Source organism: Echinops telfairi, unplaced genomic scaffold (genome assembly GCF_000313985.2).
Source record: "Echinops telfairi isolate 266 unplaced genomic scaffold, ASM31398v2 ScPeMD7_655;HRSCAF=1070, whole genome shotgun sequence".
Classification (NCBI taxonomy): domain Eukaryota; kingdom Metazoa; phylum Chordata; class Mammalia; order Afrosoricida; family Tenrecidae; genus Echinops; species Echinops telfairi.
The window spans coordinates 15,570,645-15,576,066 of NW_022104553.1; positions in this window are offsets into that span (position 1 = coordinate 15,570,645).

Below are 5,422 nucleotides of genomic sequence, written 5' to 3' on the forward strand. Positions count from 1 at the left end.
GAGGACAAGCTGTTCCTGTGGATGGGCAGCCATTGCTCATGGATTTGCATTTGTCAATCATTTTGTTATTATCCTAGCCACATGTACTTTAGACACATCCTCAGGAGAGACCTGTCCCTGAAAGGGGACGCCAGGCTTGGTAGAGGGGGCCATAAAAAAGTGGAAGACCCTCAGCAAGATCAAGTGACACAACTGCTGTAACAATAGGCTCACACACAAGAACAATTGTGAGGATGGAGCAGGACCAGGCAGTGCTTCATTTTGTTGCATGTAGGTAGGGTCACTATGAGTTGGAGCCAACTCAACAGTATCTAACAACACACGGTCACCCCAAATCAACAGACACTCCTAACAAGAGTGCTTATTGGACCTTCAGGGGAATTCGGGTCCAGAGGTGGGGACATGACTGTCTCAGAAAAGATTTCACTGCTGTTGGTAGGTAAGTCAGGTGAGACAACCTACCATTGGGAAAACCTTCCTTATACGGAGCCTCTTGAGGGAGAATATGTCCAGTATTATGTTCATAATTGGGCCCTTTTGACTTAGTTTCCATCCAGCACTTGGTGCCCCAGGCCGCATGCTATAGACAATAGGGGTTTTAGACTGCCTTTTTGTGGTGCACAACATCCTTCATAGGCCACACCAGAAGGATCTGAATGGGAAACCCCACTAACATTTTACTCAGAGGAGCTGGTGGAGGTCAAGGTCATTTGCAAGAGCGTGGACATCCTTGGGTTAGATGGTGAGGCGTTGCACTACCTGCTGAAAGGTTGGTGCCTGTAGTTCACCCAGAGGCTCCTTGAGAGAAAAGTCCGACAATCCGCGTCCAAAAAGTCATGATACACGAGTGTTGTATGCATAATAGTTTGCAAGAATTCCCCAGTATTCCTTCCAGTGAGATCAGAGACACAACTGTAATGGGTTAAGCAGCAACAGGTAGTCCCATTAGCCAACACCAGAGGTGGGTTATAAACTGCTAATCCCCATGAACCGAGGCACCTGGCAGGTCTAAGGGACAGACACGGGTTTGGATCTAAATTTCCCTTTGCTTCTTTCGGAATATGTGCAAACCACCCACCTGTCCGCCCTTGGCATACACACCTTGATTGAATCATGCCCACTCAAAACTAAGATGTTTCCTTCTAAGAAAGAACAAGGGGCACTGGTGGCGTAATTCGTTATGCATTGGGCTACTCACCACAAGATCCGCAGTTTGAAACCACCTGCTGCTCCACTGGAGAAAGGTGAGGCTTTCTACTCTGTCCTATAGGGTCCGTCAGAATGGACTCAATGGCAGTGGGCTAGTTTAAGAAAATGCCTGTAACTGATAAATGACAAAGTCAGAGTTTATGGTGTTCTGAGAAGGGAATGACAAGGTCACTTGAAAACCGTGTGCCCAGTTGTGCTGTTTATGTGCCAAAATATAGATTCACTTGTGAGACCGGTGTGGCCCCTAGCCTTCTGTATCAATCTTGGGAGTACTTGGTATTATGTTACCAGGTGTCACTGTTCCAAACCCAACAAATGAAGTGTCTTCTGCTCTTCACCTCCCTGTGTCCTGATTGACTTGTCACACCAGGCAACAGACCCAATGTTTGGTAAGCAAGGGTCATAGCTTTGAAAAGCCAATGCAATGGAGCTGTTCTCCATAAGGTGGCCACACACCGAAGTGGAATGGATGGCAAAAGGTTAGAGCATCGTAACTAGTTAGGTGGTGCCTATGGGTTGCTAACCAACGGGGCTGGTGGTTGGAGTCCACCTACAGGCACCTTGGAAAGCACGGTGACCATTCTGAAAAATCTATTGAAAACTCCATGGAGCACGTTCTACTGACACCTGTGGAGTGGCCATGAGTCAGTCCACTCAAGAACTAGGGAGAAGCTGAGAGGGTGGGTCAGCAAGGGGTCATAGAGAAACATCCTTTGAGGGCTAGTCTCTCCCCAAACCCTCTAGGCAGTGACACTGGGGTATGCAGAGTAGAGGGGCCACCTGCTGCTGTATGTAGGAGGGACAGGATTGTGGGCACCTCACTGAGTGCTCTGGGATGTCTGGGGTGACACGAGATCCCCCTTGATGGGTCGCCCCTGGAAATCTTACACATCTGAGGGAGGCTGTTCTGCAAGAAGGTGCTGCCCACATGTGCAGGTGGAGCTGGTGGGCCACCCCAGGATGTTGGGATGCAGTGCATTAGTGGTAGCCCCACCATTCATGAGGAGTGAACACACAGGGGAACATAAGGCAGGATGGGGGTCCTGGTTTCAGACAGCAGGGTGGGAGCTCTGGCCAGGGGGTCTTTGGGTGGCCGATAGGTTTCCTGGAGAGGAGCCTGGTGGGATGGATTTATTTGGACCCTTGTTCTTCACTGAGGCTCTAGGTGCCCACTGGGCCAGGTAGAGGAATGCATTGGGCAGGCCTGGTCCCTGCTGTGGCCCCCCCTGCCCAGTCCAGGGGTACTTTACCCCAGAGCCATCTCACATGGTCTCATACACCTGCAGGTCTTGAGCCTCCGTCTTTGTAGTGATGAAATCACAAGAGTGTTGCGTACCCAGCCAACATTGAGGACCAAGCTTCAGGTGGTGCTCCTGAAATGGGACTTCTCTAGATCCCTAGAAGGAGGGAGCATAGGCCCGTGCCAGTGGTAGTTTGGCTGTGTTCCTTCCAGGGGCTGTGACACTGAGGAAGGCGCCAAGGTCCCTGGCCTGTACCTCATGGGGGTGGGGGACAGGAGCAATTCCTTAGAGGGTCCAGTATGAGGAGTCCCCAGAGCTCCTTCTCCTGGGGTGGATGTCCTTGCTAGACAGGGAATGTCAGTTACCAGACCTGGCCTCAAACCCCCAACCCTGCTCATTACCCTAGAATTCAAGCCAACTTCTAGAGATCTGGTTGGGTCAGAGATGTGCAGCAGGAGGTAGAATTGTTTAATCCTCACAGCATCCCAGTCAATTGTGAGCTTATCTTGTGGATGAAGGAATTGGGCCTCTGAGAAATGAGACTTCCATAGGGTCAAGCTGGCTTAGTTTGTGCTGAACCCACAAGTGGAGCTTGAGTGATGCTGTCAGATGCACTGGACTGCTAACTGTAACGTAAATGGTTCAAAACTACCAGCCATCCCTAGGCAAAGAGGTTATCCTATTCCCATAGGAAACCCATATACTACCTCGTACAGAGCTGCTTAAGTCAGAATTGACTTGATGTAGGTGGGTTTGTTTTTTGAATTCACACCGTGCAGGCTGGCTGCAGACCTGCAGGGTGTGGGACTTTAATCGCTTTATCATGTATTGGAATGGCCTTAGCTAACTGCATTAAGGTAGTGGACACATGACACTTTGCATTTATCAAAACCTATAGAGGGCATCAAGTTGGTGGACAACATCCAGTTGATTCTGACTCATGGGGACCCATGCAACAGAGTAGAACTGCCCCATTAAGGTTTTCTAAGCTGCGATATTCAAAAGAACACCAATTTTTCCCCACTGAGCTGCTGGGTGGATTCCAACCAACTTTAAAGGTTTGTAGCCGAGTACCTGACACATCATCAGGACTCCCAGATGCAAAGTACAGTGCCACTGAGGAGATTCCATGGAGACCCTATAGGACAGATAATTACTTCTATAGGGTTTCCAAACTTCTAAACCTTTAGTGCCACCACTACCCACCCCCTCCCCTACTCCAAGTACCTCTAGCAATCTCATACTTTTCTCCCTCCAACAGCTAGCACGCTAACTGCTGATCTGGTTAACAAGCAAATACCTTGACTAATGCATCACCAAGGCCATGGATTCAAACTACAGACTCAGAATGTAAGAAGTTAATAGAGGAAACTGTGGGAGGGGAGGAGCCTATATGGAAACTTGCTATACTCTCAATTCTCCTTGAACCCCAAAATTATACTAAATTCACTTTAAACACTCTCAGTCATTAGAAAGCAGAGCAAATCAAATTATAGCTAACATTGCCCAGAAACGTCCCTGGCAAGATCACACAGAGGAACTATAATGCTTTCTCATATGCCCATCATTGGGATTGCCCAGGACTTGATCATTTTAAATCAGTCTGACAGTTTCTTAAAGCAAATAGCTACTCTTGTGACATGAGCACTGCCCTTAGAGATGTGAGCATGGGAGAAATAATAGAATTGCCTAAGCTCATAACAAGTTTATTTGTAACAGCCAAAACCAGAAACAACTCAAATGTCCATTTGATAGACAAAGCATCAACAAATTGTGTGTGCATATACACAGAACCGACTACTACTCAGCAATAAAAAGAATCAAGTAGTCACATAAGCAACATTGTTCAATCTCCTAACTATGCAGTATGAAGGAAATTGGGGTGGGAGGGGGGGTGGGGGCGCGCGCGAAGAAAACAGCATTTAAGTTTTCAGTCATATAAACTTCTAGAAAATAGAAACTAATCTATTGTGAGGAAAAAAACAAAACAGTAAACGGGTGGTTACCTGGAGGGATTGGGTGGGTGGAATGGGACGGGACTGTAAGAGGGCCTGAGAAACTGTGGTACTGACAGGGGTGTTTATAATCATGCTTATGAAGATTTCATAGGTTCATACTTATGTTGGAATTAACAAGTATACTCATTATTTAAAATAGGAGAAAAATAAATTTAATTTTTCCCCTCTTCAAAAAACTAGGTTGGGCAACTTTCCCTGACTACAGCATGTTCTTTGTGCCTGGGGAAGGGCAGCCTTGCATCAGAGGCAGGAAATGAACTGAACAAATTACCAGAGCATTTTATCTGAGGCAACAAGCACACTGGCCAGATCACAATGCCACAAACTGGCAACAGGATCTTTATTTCTGACCTCATTTCCTAGTTGCACCAACAAATCTGCAGGCCAACTGGCCAGTTATGTGGTGAGAATCCAGAAACTTAGATGATAGGCTCTGTTGATTACCAGAGCTCCGAGGGAAGGTACGGGTTTGGAGGGCCCAAAAACTTCACTAACACTGGTGCTGCACAGTTGTTATCTCCAGAACTACATTTACCTATGAGTACAAGAGGCACAATTGTGCTCATTTACCAGTAACCCCCAAGTAGCTACAAGTACCTACTAACACCCAGAATCCTGGTACCAAGTGTCATTTGCATATACCAGCTGGCTAAATTTTAGACCCCAGGACACCTGGCTCTGATGAGATCAGGAGATCCGTCATCCAACAGGGGTGTGTATTATGTAATGTCCCCAGTAACAAGGAGATACATATTTCTTCTGTCCCAAGAAGCACTGGAGGCTGCCACAGAAGCACCCCCACTTTGCAAGCATCTTCTGGGGGGGGACACTAACTCTTTACAGGAGTAGAAAGCCTAGTCTTTCTCCCAAGGAGCAGTTGATGGTTTTGAACTATTGACCTTGTGATTAGCAGCTCAACTCCCAGAGAGATGACCATAGTAGATTAAAATAATA